This window comes from Oncorhynchus masou, chromosome 21, assembly GCF_036934945.1.
Source record: "Oncorhynchus masou masou isolate Uvic2021 chromosome 21, UVic_Omas_1.1, whole genome shotgun sequence".
Lineage (NCBI taxonomy): Eukaryota > Metazoa > Chordata > Actinopteri > Salmoniformes > Salmonidae > Oncorhynchus > Oncorhynchus masou.
This window is the reverse complement of record NC_088232.1, coordinates 20,812,172-20,831,979: the sequence shown is the minus strand read 5'-3', so window position 1 is coordinate 20,831,979 and position 19,808 is coordinate 20,812,172. Positions and strand designations below refer to the sequence as shown.

The 19,808-nt window shown below is 42.5% G+C and overlaps 1 pseudogene; it reads right to left on the bottom strand.

Moving 5' to 3' along the window:
• LOC135507460 (endoribonuclease Dicer-like) overlaps nucleotides 1–10,662 on the bottom strand; it is a 30,401-nt pseudogene extending 19,739 nt beyond the window's left edge.
• Between the last annotated feature and the right edge of the window lie 9,146 nt (nucleotides 10,663–19,808).

Sequence of the window (19,808 nt, the reverse complement as noted above, 5' to 3'; positions counted from 1 at the left end):
TGACCCAATGGAAATGTGATGAAAAAAATAAAAGCTGAAATAAATCATTCTCTCTACTATTACTCTTGACATTTCACATTCTTAAAATAAAGTGGTGATCCTAACTGACCTAAAATAGGGAATTTTTACTAGGATTAAATGTCAGGAATTGTGAAATACTGAGTTTAAACGTATTTGTCTAAGGTATATGTAAACTTCCGACTTCAACTGTAAATACCTGCAGTCAACTTGTGCACTAGGTAATATATAAAGCAGATCGCATTAATAATTTTGTTATAATAATGTTAGATTATCTTTCATTATGAACCTTACCAGTAATAATTTCCCAAAACAGCTGCTTGAGACAGTCACCTTTGTTTGTTTAGGATCACAATGAGCAAAATGGGAGCATCGAGAGATGAATCACTTTTGCGGCGTAACTTAAGTGAGGTGATCAAGTTGCACTTCTATGAATTTCAATAATAATGTTTGCCAGCTATAGATCTTATAATTATTAAGGTAGCTATCTAAGATGTGGCAAATAAATTCTCTCTAGATGTGTTTAGCTAACTTGATAACATTAGCCAAGTGGTTAACGTTAGCTTGTGTGATCAAGCTTCTTGCAGCAGCAGAGACAATTCCCTCCTGGATTAAGATCCCTCCTGTCTAAGATTTATTGTGTGTGTGCTGCAAACTGCATTTTGAGATACTTGCGTAACGTTATGAGCTGAGCTGTCTGTCTCAGAAGTATTTGCATTCGCTAGAGAGCACTTACCTAGCATCTGCTATGGGGATTCCTTAGTACTTGCTAGAATTTTGTTAGCATTCTGGCAAATTACGATTTATAGGCTTTTTTCACATTTTAAAATACATTTCGCCCCTTGTGTGCACTACTGGTAATACCATTAATCAGAGTATGAAAATGTGTACACTGCCCAACTCTATTTGACACAGTACGCATCCCTATGTGGCCTGCTCAAAATGAGTGCACTATAAAAGGGAATAGAGTGCCATTTGGTACCCACCCATAGGCTTACTAATGGAGTAAGGCCTACAGTACGTGCGCAACGTTGGGCTCTCACTCACCAACACTGAGAGGCAGACTGTGTGTATCTAACAGTAGGCTGAGTGTACATGTCACCAACATTGAGTGGTAGCACACAGCAGACTAACTCACCAACATTGAGAGGTAGAACGCAGTAGGCTGAGTCGGCCTGCGTGGGTTTGAACTCCAAAGCAGGTTTCTCCAGGCGGAGGATGTGAGAGAAGATGTACTGGTGTAATCTGGTGATCAGGTCCAGCTGGATAGCACTCAGGGTGAACCCTGCCTTCTGGAGCTCGATGGAGATGGTCACCTCACCAGACCGTGTGTCAACAGGAAAATGGGGAATCTGTGGAGAGGGATGAGGGGGTTAGGTGATTTACAATGTACACTTAATAAAGGCCATACTAACTTTGGAAAATCAAGTGGGCCCTGTTTGCATCCCTAAATATTGCTTCGAGGACCTGCCCGAAAACAATGAAATGGGAAACTGAGATACCCGAGATATAGGTTTGGCGGTCAGGATGCCGAAGAACCTGGTAGTGTCTTCTGGAGGCTAGAGCTTCCTGCGGCGGAAGTTGAGCTCATCAGGCAGAGGGATGGTGAGGACCATGCCGACCACATACAGGTAGTAAGACTGCTGCGGTACATGGTAACTGTGCCGAAGACACTCCGGTATCTGGGGTGAAAACAGCATTGGATTGGTGAAAACGAGTTTCCACCCTCATTTTTACACCAGTGAATTTTGTTTACATCCATGGGGGAGTAAATGAACGAGTGAACACTTCTGGGTGAGGAGAATCAGACAGTAGCCAAGGAGAGGAAGCAGTTCCACACCATTTAGATGAGAGGCACCATACAGTGGCTTGCGAAAGTATTCCCACCCTAGGCATTTTTCCAATTTTGTTGCCTTACAACTTGGAATTAAAATATATATTTTTTTTTTTGGGGGGGGGGGGGGGTTGTATCATTTGATTTACACAACATGCCTACCACTGTGCAGATAAAAAATATGTTTTATTGTGAAACAAACAAGAAATGAGACCAAAAAAAAATGAAAACTTGAGCGTGCATAACTATTCACCCCCTCAAAGTAAATACTTTGTCGAGCCACCTTTTGCAGCAATTACAGCTGCAAGTCTCTTGGGATATGTCTCTATAAGTTTGTCACATCTAGCCACTGGGATTTTTGCCCATTCTTCAAGGCAAAACTGGTCCAGCTGCTTCAATTTGGATGGGTTCCGCTGGTGTACAGCAATCTTTAAGTCATACCACAGATTCACAATTGGATTGTGGCATGGGCTTCAATTAGGCCATTCTGATCTGTACTTCTCCACAACTTTGTCCCTGACTTGTTTGGAGAGCTCCTTGGTCTTGATGGTGGTGCCCCTTGCCTAATGGTGTTGCAGACTCTGGGGCCTTTCAGAACAGGTGTATATATTTAACTAATTATGTGACTTCTGAAGGTAATTGGTTGCACCATATCTTATTTAGGGGCTTCATAGCAAAGGGGGTGAATAGATCTGCACGCACCACTTTTCAGTTTTGAATTGTTTTGAATTGTTTTAAATATGTCATTTTTTTTCATTTTACTTCACCAAGTTGGACTATTTTATGTATGTCCATTACATGAAATCAAAATAAAAATATATTTAAATTACAGGTTGTAATGCAACAAAATAGGAAAATGCCAAGGGGGATGAATACTTTTGCAAGGCATTGTATCAGCAATGGAAAACAGCCCCAGTAGAAAGTGCTGCACTACAGTAGAAACAGAGTATACAAAACATTAAGGACACTTGCTCTTTCCATGACATAGACTGACCAAGTGAATGCTATGATCCCTTATTGATGTCACCTGTTAAATCCAATTCAATCAGTGTAGATGAAGGGGAGGAGACAGGTTAAAGAAGGATTTTTAACCCTTGAGACATGGATTGTGTATGTGTGCCATTCAGAGGGTGCCTTTGAAAGGGACATGGTAGAGGGTGCCAAGCCCTGCTGGGTTTTTCAGGCTCAACAGTTTCCCATGTGTATCAAGATTTTCTCATTTATTTAACCTTTATTTAACTACGCAAGTCAGCTAAGAACAAATTGTTATTTACGATGACAGCCTACACCGGCCAAACCCAGACGACGCTCGGCCAATTGTGCACCGTATGTGATACAGAATGGTCCACCACCCAAAGGACATCCAGACAACTTGACACAACTGTGGGAAGCACTGGAGTCAACATGGGCCAGCATCCCTGTGGAACGGTTTTGACACCTTGTAGAGTCCATGCCCGATGAATTGAGGCTGTTCTGAGGGCAAAAAGGGGTACAACTCAATATTAGGAAGGTGTTCAGTGTATTGAGAATAGGGTTCCATTTGGGATGCATCAGTGATGAGTACTCACAGCTTTAGGGTAGCACTGCCTCCTCTTGGTGGATCCTGGCCTGCCTGGAACACTGGTCTCCTCCTCGTCATGGAGATCCAGCTCCTGCTCATACTTCACTGTCTCCTTCCCCACAGGCATCAAGTGGTCATCTAACTCACCTGGGAGAGGGAGGGAGAGAAAGATTTATCTACTATTTCCCTTTGGCAAAATGAATTAAATATGTCACAGCAGTTAATACCAGGTTCCCCTCTTCTCCCACCACACAGAGAACCCCCCACCCCATCAAATTCAAGTACATTCCCCACAGGCTTGAAGAGAGAGGGAGATTTGATGGAGGAAGACAGAAAGAGAGATGGGGAGGGAGGGAGAGATAGAATCTGGGACTAGCTGCAGTGAGCTAGTCTAGGTACCAGTCTGTTTAGCTATCATTCCACTCCGGTCATACTAAACATGGCATAATCTTTGGCATAATGACACAGAGTACAAGTAGTAGAATGTTAGCTAAACAGAATGGTACCCAGGCTAGCAGTGACCACTACAAGAATAATATTCTACCAGTCAAATAGCTGCATTTTATTTACCTTTTTTTGTGAAGCTTTTCACAACAAAGCAGTGCTACTGCTTTCTCTACCAGTCTTGCACAGTTCATTGTCGGCCCCTGCAGTGACAAAACAAAGTGTACATTTGTCTCAAAGACATTATACACACCATTAGGTGAATCTTGATGTCCCGAATAGAAACAGTGGGTGCTAAACAATGCTGGTGGATGAGGTGAATGTCCTGCTTACTATGTAGCCTACTACAGCCCTTTGAGCACCTGGAAGCACTGTATAATTATGTGTCTCAAAAGGCACCTTTTTCCCTGTATAATACACTACATTTGATCAGAGACGGAATATATAGGGAATAGGGTGCCATTTGGGATGCAAACCTATAAATCCAAACAATGACAAAAGCCTGCAGACTCACAATGATGGGCACCCGTGGAGGGGAGTTGATGGGCAGGTAGAGGGTTGACTTGTAGCGCCCATCCTGAAGCTCCTTGGTCTTACACTTGGGTGCCAGGTAGGTAAACTGGTCACTGGGCAAACGGGCACAGTATCTGGGGCAGCCATGGGGGAGAGGGACATTAGCACGCCAGAGCACCAACAGCAAAATGAAAACAAGAACCGACAAAAATGCAATCTTCAAATCCAATTTAGCAACAATGCCTGTTTATAATTATAGTATTTTGAGACAACTTATTTTGTTCTCATTGTATTTAGTCTTGTTGCCACAAAGAGCCCTTTTTAGAACCCTTTTTAGATTTTTCAAGGAAGCAAAGCAGTCTCCGATTTCCTCTTACCTGTTGATGTGTCCGATGGCCGTGTTGATGGTGACGCGGGGCCCTCCGTCCTCAGAGCGGAGCACGTAGGGAGGCAGGATGTTGTCATCATCCAGCTCCTGTTCCACCTCAAACTCACCGACCCCTGCTGCCTTGGAACACTTATTCCTCAGAATCTGGAGAGATCAAGAGAAGATCTATATTCGTCAGTATTAGGGTTGTCACAATAATAGTAGACGGGATGGGTGCATCAAGAAGTTAATGAATATAGGCCATGGTGTGTATTATTACAGTACCTGTCAAGGACTACAAGGCCAGTAGCGGTCTCTGCATTGCACCTTAAGATCCGCTCCAGGTTCTGGATCTTCTGCTCCAGTTCAGATGGGTCACATTTACCATTCAGAATGGATGCTGTGAGGCCCAGGATGCGAGGGCTGCACAGAGAGCCTTCACATAGCTGAAACATAGATTGCGAGAGACAGATCACACATTACTGAAACAGAGGAGAGAACCCTCACATTAATGAAACAGAGATTGAGAGCCTTCACATAAATGAAAACAAAGATACAGTAGATACAGCTCTCACATATCTGAAACAGAGATAGAGATAGCCTTTGCATGGCTGAAACAGAAATAGAGACAGCCCTCACATAGCTGAAACAGAGATAGAGACAGACCTAACATAACTGAAACTGTGTGAAACTCACATAGCAGAAACAAATACAAGGACAGAAAATGCTAAAACATTGAACAGCCTGCACCGGGGCTCAATAAGGAAGGCTGACTGACAACACTTTTCCTCATTTCCAATGGTGAATAATATAATGACTAAACTCCAATCTCCATAATGCTTTGGCTCCCGCCATATAGGGAAGGAAGTGTGAATGCATAACTACGTAGAGTAGACTGTAATTGTACCTTCATTATCTCCCGGTAGGGATGGTCTGTGATTGCCAGGTGACACTCATCAAACACCACCAGGGTGAGTTTCGATAGTGGCAACACTCCATTCTTCAGCACATGCAGGAAGATATGGCAAGTCATAACGAGCACCTAGAAGAACAGAAATGATGGAGAGAATGAGTGGAGGGTAGGATGGGAGGGATGGCATATTGCCTTGAATAATAGATTACAGTGTCGTGACATTGATTGGGTCCATCTACAGAATGATAACTTTCCAGTCCTCATGGAAATGACACCGGGAATTCAGTGGTTGTTGAAATTGAGAGGGGAAAACTTTAGTAATGCTATTACCAATGGTATTTATCATGAAAGTAATTGGTAACAATTGGTACATTATTCTGGCAATTGTAATTATGTGACAAAATTACTAGCAATTGAACCCCACCTGATTTTCGATCATTTCTTGGCTCCACTTTTCCCCAGACCATGAGGAGGTCTTCTCCACGCTGGTGTATTCTCCAACCTGGAGATCAGAGTGGGTCCTAACACTAGCTGCTTGCTGAATCACAGACAATGCTTTATTTATCATTCAAGAAAAGAGGGGAAAACAGAGAAATCTCATGGTCTCAATCATACCTTTGGGAGAAGTGTGAAACTTTTGGATGCACCGAATAGTGGATTTCGTTGTGACTCCAAATGTAGCTACCTGTGTTCACCAGGAAAACTGTCCTCTTCCCATGTTTGGCGAAGTCTCCCCGGATTTGGTGGGAAAGCTCTTTAGTTAAGAGTACTGCAATAAAGGTCTTCCCTGGGCCAGTATTTAAACAGACGATAGTATTGTGGTCAAGAGCTGCTTCAAGAAGTTCAACCTGGCAGGGAAGAGAAGGTTACAGTCATTAGATTCAACTGTTGTGCAAGCACACTCAATAACTGGTTACAAAAAAAATACAAAACAATAAAGATAGATAACCACACACTGACGAATGTTCCCACAGTTTATTTAACAACATTTAGACCTGAAGGTCTTCCTGCTAAGTTATGGTTGTTTCTGTTATTACAGTGCTATCACTCTGTTATTAGTGTGCCTGCACAGTAATGTCACTGGAGATGGACCAGACCTGAGTGTGATGGCGACTATGTACTGTTGTAATACGGTGGACATTGTTAAACCGGAACCTAGTTGTTGTGCCATTTCGAGTAAACATTGATAGCAGAGGATGGCTAATAACTACATTGTGCCACTGACGAGAAGAGGTCATATGATAGTTGGAAAAATGAACTTGGAATCTGGACACGGGTTACTAATCTGGACGAGAAAAAGCAAACACTTGCGGTATTATCGCTGGAGGGAAGAGCGAGAGATACAGCACTGGAACTATCCCTGGAGGATTTGAACAAGGATGAGAACGGTATGAGAACTTTGATCAGAGTACTGGAGTACTGGATTCTTAAAGAAGAGAAAGACTGTGCCTACGAGGCATATTCAAACCTTGACAGTGTTACCAGAGACATTCGGTTGCAATGACAAACTACACAATTGATTTAAACAGAGGTACAATAGGATGTGCAAGGACGAATTGGTTCTCTCAGATTCCGTGTTAGCGTTCAAGTTGCTAGATACTGCCTGTCTGGATGGTAGGGAGAAACAGTTGGATTTGACTGCTTGTACTGAGCTGACTTTAGCGTCAATGAAGTCACAAATATTTTTAGTGAAAAGACGTCTGTTGCGCCAATAACAGATGGAATGCAAGTGAGTGACGCAGCATATTACACTGAGCAGCAGAGAAAAGGCGCCAACAAGTCACGTTCTCAAGACAACCAGACGAGGGCACCTTTGCCCAGCACAAATCCACTGGACAGAAATGGAAGGAGATCAAAACGTGCTATTTGGCAAAGCACTTAGCATGGGATTAAAGACTGTCCTCATAAAAATGAACAGGTTAAGCTAACAGAGGAAAACGTAAACACAGAGATGGAGCAGTGTAAAATTGCACTGCTTCTGAGATCTGTGTAGTTGAATCCTTAGGATCTGCTGTGATTGTTACTGCATGAACACGCACAGTGTGTGGTGCAAAATGGCTTGATAGCTATGTCAGTGAACTAAATATGATTGACACACCGAGTAACAGAACTTTCAAATTTGGAGATGGGAGAGTCGTCCATTCTACCGAGAGGGTCAAGGTGCCAGCAAAAATAGGTCAGACTAAGTGTCACATTGAAAAAGAAGTGGTCCCTACAGATATCCCCTTACTATTAAGCAAAGCTTCCCTCAAGAAGACAGGGGCTGCACTAGACATAAAAAATGACAAGGCAGTGATGTTTAAACAACCAGTGACCCTTGAACCTACTACCTTAGGCCACGAATGTGTAAACATTTTAGACAGAAACATCACAGAGTCCATGTAAATATTTGATTCTGACAGACACAGAGCGCATGGAGATTCTGACAGTCAAGAGAGTATGACCACAGAGGACAAACAAAGTATTGCTACAACTTCACAAACAGTTTGGACATGCAACAGTTGACAGACTTCAGAAATTATTCTGGGAATAATGATGATGAGAGCATTTCCTTTCTACCGCAGATAGTTAACAGTTGTGAGACATGCCAGAAATACAGGAAACCTAAGCCCAGACCAACTATTGATTTGCCACTGGCTTCCAAGTACTGGCTTCCAAGTAATGAAACAGTGGCTGTTGTTCTACATGAGTTAGGACCAAGTGTGTGGTACCTTCACATATCGACCACTTCACACGCTTCAGTGCTGGAAACATTGAAACCCAGTGAAATCGTCAAGCACTTCATTAATTCCTGGATAAGTATGCATGGCCCGCCTAAGAAATTGTACAGTGACAATGGAGGAGAATTCAATAATAATGAAATAAGAGAACTGGCTGAGAAATTAAAATGGAAGTAAAGCGAACTGCTGCATGCAGTCCATGAAGCAATGGACTTCTGGGAGAGACATAATCAAACACAGAGATCATGCTGAAATTGAAGCATGATAATAGATGTGATTAGAAAACAGCCCTAGATTGGGCTTTGATGGCAAAAAACTCAATGCACAATGTTTATAATTACAGCCCATAGCAACTAGTGTTGGGTCAGAACCCTAATCTTCCCTCTATACTGGTTGACAAGTCACCAGCACCAGAAGGGACCAGTGTGAGGGCATGGGTGGGACAGCACCTTTCAGCACTACATGCAGCGAGAAAAGCGTTCACTGAAGCTGAGTGTTCAGAGAGAATTCGCAGGGTTCTGCGTAAACAGCTTCGACCCACAAATGACAAGTACGAGACTGGAAACAAAGTGTACTACAAACGAGTTGACTGTCAAGGATGGAAAGGACCGGGAGTGTCATTGGCCAAGATGGTGTAGTGATATTTGTGAGGCACTGAGGCACCATTGTCAGAGCACTGAAACTGACACATAAAATGGAGCATAGACCTTCAACCATGACACAGGTAATACTGTTGAGGGTTCAAATGAGGAAAACGTTCAACAACAGCCACGTGTTAAGACAACATGGTTGTTCCAATCTGAAAACTGGACAGAGAAAGTAGTATTAGACACACAGCAACAGTCATTGGACGAACAGGACAAGCCAAAGGAAAACACCAGAACTGGTACAACTTGCAGTACCAGCTACACTTCCTGGTACAACAGGGTCAGCTGACCTGTCACTTGTAGATAATCTCAGAATTGAACCAATAGAAAATTGAGAAAAACAGAATGACGTACTTGAAACAAAGGACATGTCATTTGACTCAGCTAAACTAGATGAGCTCAGTAATTGGAGGAAAAAATGAGTGTTTGAGGAAGTCATAGAGATTGACCAAAAAAAATGTGTCTCAATAAGAGCTGGCTGCCAAATAACTCTCAAAAGACTCACAGACATGTGCCTCAGAGTCACTCAGATCTACCAGCCAAAATGGACTGTTCATTCCATAGACATCAAATCTGCATTTTTGCAGGAAACAGAGCTGTCAAGGGACATTCACAACCGACTTCCACCTGAAGCTAAGAGCAAAGGAACACTGGAAACTAAAAAAGTCTGTGTATGGCCTGGCAGGTGCATCACTCTACTGGTACAACAAAGACAAGGCAACAATTCTGAGTACAGGTCGAAAAATGTCACAAGTAAATCATGCAGTCTTCTATTGGCTTGATCAAGACTGCAATGTGACTGGAGTACTTGCCTGTCATGTTAACGACTTCATCTGGGGTGGCTCACAGACTTCTGCTACAACTGTGATTCCCCACCTCAAAGCTGTTTTCCTGGTCAGCAACAAAGGATAAGCTTGCTGACTATCTGACAGAAAAGGTAGCATTGTGCTCCTAAAGGCACTCAGTAATGGAAAGTGGCAGCTTGAGTAACACAAATAAAAACTTTGTCACCCAACCCATTTGCGATGAGGAACTTAAATAATAATTGGGACATTTAATTATTTTGTTGATGTTTTATTTGTCTTTAAAGAAAAGTGGGAGATTGTCAAATTCATGTTTTAAGTATCCCTATATTTCTGTTATTACAGTGCTATCACTCTGTTATTAGTACACTTGAGCAGGAGTCTCACTGGAGATGGACCTGGCCTGAGTGTGATGGCGACTATGTACTGTGGTCATACGGTGAGCGGTGTTAAACTGGAACCTAGTCGTTGTGTCACTTTGAGTTAGCCCTTCTGTCAGGCCAGTCGAAGTGTTGCACAAAAAACTGCGGGAGCATTCATTTGCGTGCGGGTATCCATCTTTATTCCATAGGTTAAGCTATAGTCATTATCAGATGTTAGATCAATGGGGAAAGTGATACCAATGTCTATGTACAACGCACTGCAATCTTTTTCCTAGTGCATAATCAAGTGTCAGTTTAAACACGTCAGTTGAGCTCCATTGTCAATTGGAATTCCTCCTTCCTCACCTGATATTTCCTAGGTGTGTAGATGTTGTCGTGGATGGCCTCCTGTTGCCACGGGAGACCAAAGAAAGGCCCCATGGGATTGGAGGCGGGGGTGACCAGCTGGAGTCCTGACATGTTGCTTCAGGACTGGGGGATGCTGGGGGTACAGTCCTCCACTCGTCCACTTTATCTTTATCTCATTTCCTCATTCTCTTCCTCTACAACTTACTGGTTCACAAAAAAACAGGCATCATGCAGGCTGGATGTTACTAATAATACAATCACTACTAATATTATTGACAGGATCAATAAAAAACATTATGTTATTATTCACACAAGTATATACTTACAGGTAGGGCCTCTGTGATGGACCAGGCTGCACTTACTCTGGTCTTCATGATCAACGCTCATCAATCAGCTCATCATACTCCCCCACATCTTAACTAGAGGAGCAGTACAGAGCAATACACAACCCCCCGACATCAAATCCATGAATAGGCCTATTACACCGAAGCAAATAAAACTGGTGTCCTAGATTCTGGCCAACCATGCTAGCTATAACACGTTAGGCTTATGGTAAAAACCAATTTTACCTCTACACAGTTGAAGGGCTTTAATGACAGTGCTTGAGGAGCTGAAGATTCTTCCTTCCTAAACCACAATCACAGACAGAGGAAAAATAAATGAGAACACAGACATCTTGCTTGGAGGGAATGAGAGAGGGCTGGTGTGGAGTCTAGTGGAGAAAGGAGCGCACCTGGTTAGGGAGGGGGGTCTAATTTCTGGATGACAACTGGCTTTTCAACACATTTTTGCCACCCTAAAATCAAGAACACACGCCTGCCCTGACCACTGCTGTAGAACACAGCTGCAACCAATCCCAGAAGTCATTTCAGCTTAGCCAGCACAAGCCCTCGTTTTTATAGAGCGCTCACATTTGCTGCTGGTTAAAAGCTGTTGGCTCTCTCATTCTCTCTGTCTACGTCCCGAATGACACACTATTCCCTATATTGTGCACTGCTTTTGATCAAAGCCCCTATAGATGGGTTGGCTGACAACGTCACGAAAACAATGTGCACGCTTCTATGGGACAGAAGTCAGCCTGTTGTTGTGATTCTGCAATGCTAGGAAGAATGACAAGAAACTACCATGTGGGGAATCGTAAGTGGCTTGTATCAGCTTGTTTTGTCCTGTTTTGACTGATTTCATGTCAATGCTAATATGGCTAAGATTCGCTAGCTAACCAACAACTGTAATGATGTATTTGAGAGACAAGTGGTCATTGTGCAAATGTATGTGTTCAATAAACATTGGAGACAATATATAGTTTACATGTTGTCAACCTCATCTGTTTTGTCCCATGTTTGCACGCGAGTTGTTTTTGTTGCTAAACAACCAATCCATATATGGGCCAAGGTCAAAAGTAGTACACTATATAAGGAACGTATGGGATGAGTTGCAGTCTCTTACTCCATGAAGAGAAAGAGCACATACACGCATATATAAATAAAACAAATCCAACAGATTATGTATATCTAGGCCGTGCCTCAAATGAAATGCATGCTGCTGACATGCCTCAACTTTCCCCGGTTCTCATTGCTCTTTCCAAGTCAAAGATCTGTCTGGGGAAGAGCGCAACAGTCTGACTGGTCTGGTAGGCCGTAATGATATAGCAATCACTGAAAAAATGCATTCGCTATACTGCAGTTCCTCACGACAAGCAGAATGTATGTCTACAGCCCAGAAATACTGTGCCCAAGGCTCTGGTCGAAAAGTAGTACACTATATATAGTGAATAGGGTGCAATTTAGGACGCAAGCGCTGTGTTCCGTAGACCAACAACCTGAGGAGTGGGGATGCAATCAACTAACAGGTTAAAATGGGGGTTCATTCATCTAATCTAGAACAAGCCCTTAGGGACCCTCTAGAACAAGCCCTTAGTCACCCTCGGCTGACTACTGTGACCCAGAAAGAAAGGGGGTGTGGGGGTTGGACAGTGTGTGTGTGTGTGTGTCTGAAATGGCACCCTATTCCCTACATAGTGCACTACATAGAAAATAGGGGGCCATTTGGAACGAATCATTAAAAGTAGGCTACATCAATCATTTATTCCTGTTTACTCTGCTGCCACTCACATTTGGGGGAAGTGACAGAACAATTTGTGTGAAGAAACATTTGCTAAACACATGTAGGCAAAATGGTTACAACCCTCTCCACTTCAAAACCCATGCACACGCATGCACATACAATACACATTCAGAAAAATTGGCTAATAATGAAACTGAGCAGGGCTGGGTATATGGTGTGTGTAAAACAGATGGAATAAACTAGTTAAATTAAGATGGGCAAATTAACTTTACCACATAACCCAGTGTTTCCAATATATATAAATTTAGCAGAGGCGGGCTGCTGCTGCTGCTAAATTGTTGCCGCCACTCTAAAAATATGTGTAAAAAATATACAGTACCAGTCAAAATTTTGGACACCTACTCATTCAAGGGTTTTTCTTTATTTTTTACATCATAACTATGAAATAACACATATGGAATCATGTAGTATCCAAAATAGTGCTAAACAAATCAAAATATATTATATATTTGAGATTCTTCAAAATAGCCACCCTTTGCCTTGAGAGCTTTGCACACTCTTGGCATTCTCTCAACCAGCTTCATGAGGTAGTCACCTGGAATGCATTTCAATTAACAGGTGTGTTTTTCTTTCCTTAATGTGTTTGAACCAATCAGTTGTGGTGTGATAAGGTTGGTATACAGAAGATAGCCCTATTTGGTAAAAGACCAAGTCCACACTATGGCAAGAACAGCTCAAATAAGCAAAGAAAAACAACAGTCCATCATTACATTAAGACAAGAGGGCCAGTTAATCCGGAACATATCAAGAACGTTGAAAGTTTCTTCAAGTGCAGTCGCAAAAAACATCAAGAGCTATGATGACACTGGCTCTCATGAGGACCGCCACAGGAAAGGAAGACCCAGAGTTACCTCTGCTGCATAGGATAAGTTTATTAGAGTTAACTGAACCTCAGATTGCAGCCCAAATACAAGCTTCACAGAGTTCAAGTAACAGACATCATCAAGTAACAGACATCTCAAAATCAACTGTTCAGAAAAGACTGCGTGAATCAGAATTTTACATTCTCCCAACCAATTGTTCTATTTTGTTTGTTTTCTTGCATTTTGTTTAACTTATTTTTTTTTACATAATGTTGCTGCAACCATCTCTTATAACCGAAAATAACTTCTGGGCATCAGAACAGCGATTACTCGCCGCGGACTGGAAGAAACTTTTTCCTTTAACGAGTCCGACGAGAAGGATATACTGCTTTCACTGGAACAGGCCCAGATCCTCGTAATTTGCTTGAAGAACAAGACGCAGGAAAAGGGCCCGCAGATCGGGCAGCCTTCTGAGAATCCGTAGGCGAGCAAGTGAACTCCCACTACCATCCGTTCTTCTTGCTAACGTGCAATCATTGGAAAGTAAAATTGATGACCTATGATTACTTAAAATAAATCTATTAACCACCACAGAACGAAGCTGGCACTAAGACCACTCTCAACAGACACTATAAGGCCACAAGCAAAGAAGAAAATGCTCACCCAGAAGCGGCGCTCCTAGTGGCCATGGACTTTAACGCAGGCAACCTAAAATCAGTTTTACCAAATTTTTACCAGCATGTCACTTGCAACCAGATGGAAAAATAATCAGAGACCACCTTTACTCCACATACAGACATGCATACAAAGCTCACCCTCCATTTGGCAAATCTGACCATAATTCTATCCTCCTGATTCCTGCTTAAAAGCCAAACTAAAGAAGGAAGCACCGGTGACTCGCTCAATACGGAAGTGATCAGATGATGCGGATGCTACACTACAGGACTGTTGTGCTAGCACAGACTGGAAAATGTTCTGGGATTCATCCAATGGCATTGAGGAGTACACCACCTCAGTCATCGGCTTCATCAGAAAGTGCATCGACGATGTCATCCCCACAGTGACCGCACGTACATATCCCAACCAGAATTCATGAATTACAGGCAACATCCGCATGGAGCTAAAGCCTAGAGCTGCCACTTTCAAGGAGTGGGAGACTAATCCAGACGCTTATAAGAAATCCCGCTATCCCCTCAGACGAACCATCAAACAAGCAAAGCGTCAATAAAGGATTAAGCGTGAATCTTACTACACCGACTCTGACGCTCTTCGGATGTGGAAGGGCTTGAAAACTATTACAGACTACAAAGGGAAACCCAGACGCGAGCTGCCCAGTGACACGAGCCGACCAGACGAGCTAAATGCCTTTTATACTTGCTTTCAGGAAAGCAACACTGAATCATGCACGAGAGCACCAGCTGTTCTGGATGACTGTGTGATAACTCTCCATAGCCGATGTGAACAAAACCTTTAACCTCTTACATCTATGGGGGCGCTATTTCATTATTGGATAAAAAAACGTGCCCGTTTTAAGCGCAATATTTTGTCACAAAAAGATGCTTGACTATGCATATAATTGATAGCTTTCGAAAGAAAACACTCTGACGTGTCCAGAACTACCAAGATATTTTCTGTGCGTGCCCTAGAACGTGAGCTTCAGGCAAAACCAAGATGAGACGGCATCCAGGAAAAGAGCAGGATTTTTGAAGCTCTGTTTTCCATTGTCTCCTTATATGGCTGTGAACGCGAGAGTAGTGAGTCAACCCTTTCTGTTGTTTCCCCAAGGTGTCTGCAGCATTGTGACGTATTTGTAGGCAGATCATTGGAAGATTGACCATAAGAGACCACATTTACCAGGTGTCCGCCCGGTGTCCTGCGCCGAAATTGGTGCGCAAAAGTCAGCTGCCAGTATTTTTCCATGGGATTCAGAGAGGAAAGCAAGCTTCCACGAACGATATATCAATGAAGAGATATGTGAAAAAACACCTTGAGGATTGATTCCAAACAACGTTTGCCATGTTTCGGTCGATATTATGTAGTTAATTCGGAAAAGTTTTACGTTGTAGGTGACTGAATTTTCGGTTCGTTTCGGTAGCCAGATGCAATGTAGAAAACGGAACGATTTCTCCTACACACAGACGCTTTCAGGAAAAACTGCGCATTTGGTATGTAACTGAGAGTCTCCTCATTGAAAACATCAGAAGCTCTTCAAAGGTAAATGATTTTATTTATTTGGTTATCTGGTTTTTGTGAAAATGTTGCGTGCTAAATGCTACTCAAAATGCTATGCTAGCTTTGCATACTCTTACACAAATTAGTCCATTTCTATGGTTCAAAAGCATATTTTGAAAATCTGAGATGACAGTGTTGTTAAGAAAAGGCTAAGCTTGAGAGCAGACACATTATTTTCATTTTATTTGCAATTTTCAGTAATCGTTAACGTTGCGTTATGCTAATGAGCCTGAGACTTTAGTCACGATCCCGGATCCGGGATGGGGAGTTCCAAGAGTTAAACAGGTCAACATTCACAAAGCCGCTGGGCCAGACGGATTACCTGGACGTGTACTCAAAGCATGTGCGGACCAACTGTCAAGTGTCTTCACTGACATTTTCAACCTCTCCCTGACCGAGTTTTTAATACCTACATGTTTCAAGCAGACCACCATAGTCCCTGTGCCCAAGGAAGCAAAGGTAACCTGCCTACATGATTACCGCCCAGTAGCACTCACGTCGGTAGCCATGAAGTGCTTTGAAAGGCTGGTCATGGCTCACATCAACAACATCCTCCCGGACACCCTAGAGCCACTCCAATTCACATACCTCCCCAACAGATACACAGATGAAGCAATCTCAATCGCAATCCACACTGCCCTTTCCCACCTGGACAAAAGGAACACCTACGTGAGAATGCTATTGACTGATTACAGCTCAGCGTTCAACACCATAGTGCCCACAAAGCTCATCACTAAACTAAGGACTCTGGGACTAAACACCTCCCTCTGCAACTGGATCCTGGACTTCCTGACGGGCCACCCCCAAGGTCTACACCTGTGGTTCCAGCGCATGTGACAAATAAAGTTTGATTTGATTAAAGGACACCAATAAGAAGAGACTTGCTTGGGCCAAGAACCATATTTTTGGTTCCAACCACCGTGTCTTTGTGAGGCGCAGAGTAGGTGAGCGGATGATCTCCGCTTGTGTGGTTCCCACCGTGAAGCATGGATGAGGAGGTGTGATGGTACTTTACTGGTGGTTTGCAGTAGTTTGCGAAATTATTTACAACCTTACAACCTGGAATTAAAATCATTTTTTGGGGGGGGGGGGTTGTATCATTTGATTTACACAATATGCCTACCACTGTGAAGATACAAAATATTTTTGTATTGTGAAACAAACAAGAAATAAGACCAAAAAAACAGAAAACTTGAGCGTGCGTAACTATTCACCACCTCAAAGTCAATACTTTGTCGAGCCACCTTTTGCAGCAATTACAGCTGCAAGTCTCTTGGGGTATGTCTCTATAAGCTTGGCACATCGAGCCACTTGGATTTTTGCCCATTCTACAAAGGCAAAACTGCTCCAGCTGCCTCAAGTTGGATGGGTTCAGCTGGTGTACAGCAATCTTTAAGTCATACCACAGATTCTCAATTGGATTGTGGTATGGGCTTCAATTAGGCCATTCCAAGATATTTAAATGTTTTCCCTTAAACCACTCAAGTGTTGCTTTAGCAGTATGCTTAGGGTTGTCCATTGTCCTACTGGAAGGTGAACCGCCGTTCCAGTCTATAATCTCTGGAAGACTGAAACAGGTTTCCCTTAATTTCCCTTAATTCCTTGTATTTAGTGCCATCCATCATTCCTTCAATTCTGACCAGTTTCCCAGTCCTTGCTGATGAAAAACATCCCCACAGCATGATGCTGCCATCACCATACTTCACTGTGGGGATGGTGTTCTCGTTTGTGGAGCCTCCCACGTGCCTTTTGGCGAACACCAAACGTGTTTGCTTATATTTTTCTTTAAGCAATGGGTTTTTTCTGGCCACTCTTCCGTAAAGCCCAGCTCTGTGGAGTGTACAGCTTAAAGTGGTCCTATAAACACATACTCCAATCTCCGCTGTGGAGCTTTGCAGATCCTTCAGGGTTATCTTTGGTCTCTTTGTTGCCTCTGATTAATGCCCTCCTTGCCAGGCCCGTGAGTTTTGGTGGGCCGCCCTGTCTTGGCAGGTTTGTTGTGGTGCCATATATTTTGATTTGTTTAACACTTTTTTGGTTACTACATGATTCCATGTGTTATTTCATAGGTTTGATGCCTTCACTATTATTCTACAATGTCGAAAATAGTACAAATAAAATAAAACCCATGAATGAGTAGGTGTGTCCAAACTTTTGACTGGTACTGTATACTTTCAGAAAATAAAATGGGGATGGTAAAACGTTTTCAGTGTAAACGTAAATGACTGAAACCAGATATAATGTAGAAAAGATAATGGACTTGTGTTTAATTAAATCATCTTTGAGCACTAACAATCACCAAAATCAAAACTAGATCAAGGAGAATCTAAAATTCCCTAAAATTTGAAGGCATGGGGCCCCAAATGATTTGGTTATGTTTAAGTCACTCAGATAGAATAAGAACATGGCATAAGCCATGGCAAAATGTGTAGCTTTAAAATGTGTAGCTTTAAAACTGTAAAATGTTGTCTCTGTCCTCACTAGGGGAAATACTGTAACATATCACATATTATGAAATGTGGGTGTTATGCCACAACCCCAGTTAGCCATATTGTGGCAATCTGACTAGGGGACATTTGTATCAATGAATAGGCTATCATTACCAGTCCACATAAAAGTCTATATAAATGTATACATAGCACATCATTAGGGGAGGCAGGGTAGCCTAGTGGTTAGAACGTTGGACTCATAACCGAAAGGTTGTGAGTTCAAACCCCCGAGCTGACATGGTACAAATCTGTCGTTCTGCCCCTGAACAGGCAGTTAACCCACTGTTCCCAGGCCGTCATTGAAAATAAGAATTTGTTCTTAACTGACTTGCCTGGTTAAATAAAGGTAAAATTAAAAATTCATTGTGCATAAATATAGCTGAGAACTGAGAACATAATTTCTCACCACCAGCAACTTGCTAACGAATTTCAAAACAACAACCAAACTACGACGAGATCAGGTCAGTGAAATAATGACTAGCCAACAAGCTAGTTATACGTCTTAATATTTGAATAGTTTCTACGTTAGGCCCCAATGAGACCTTTGCCTTTTAGTGAAACGAGTTAGCTAGTTAACGTTAGCTGGCGAGCGTATGATAAAAACTGGCTGTTGCGTTAGCTAGATTTCTAAATGGTAAATAAGCACAGGTGGCTAGGTACATTAACCTGATGGCAAACAAACACGTCCACGAGGACAAGTTTATACATTAGAAAAATATCTAAATAGATGAACAAATATTTCATGTGGTTCTTCTTTTATATCCAGTAAAGAGTGATAGATGCAATGGCTTCCTATCCCACGCGTGCAACTAGCGTAGCTACCGAACTTGACAGTGACAGCTTAGCAAAGTAGCTGGTGAACTAGCTGGCTGGTTGATTAATTCTAATTAAATACACCGAGAGCATAGATGCATACAATTATTTAGTCTAAGACAGCTGATGGACATTGTAGCTTTGCATGCAACTACGTGTAAATTGTCTATTCGTATAATGATTCATGTGCAACGAAAGTGAGGCTCGTTAACATTATTGACTGACTTAGTATTTTAGCTAATATACTTATATTGTGGATGCGACAAGGCATATTTCACACTGTCGACAAAGTCAGCGCATAGCCACGAGTAAGGAATAGCATGCATTCCTAGTGCTTCCGTTAAACGTCCTCACCTAATAAATATTTTTTATTGGGCCGTCTTGAATGAAAATTGTCCTGATATTTCGTCTGATACACTCCCCTCCATTCCCTCCTGCTGCTGTCAGGAACTTCCCCATGTCACGCCTTGGTCTTAGTATTTTGTGTTTTCGTTTATTAGTTGGTCAGGCCAGGGTGTGACATGGGTTTATGTTGTTGTATTTCATAGTGGGGTTTTGTACTATTTGGGATTGCGGCTGAGTAGGGGTGTTGTATAGGCTTGGCTGCCTGAGGCGGTTCTCAATCAGAGTCAGGTGATTCTCGTTGTCTCTGATTGGGAACCGTATTTAGGTAGCCAGGGTTTCACTTTGTATTTCGTGGGTGATTGTTCCTGTCTCTGTGTTAGTTTCACCGGACAGTTTCGGTCACTTTTGGATTTTCTTTTTTCTTGTATTGGAAGAGAAGAGTACGAGCGCC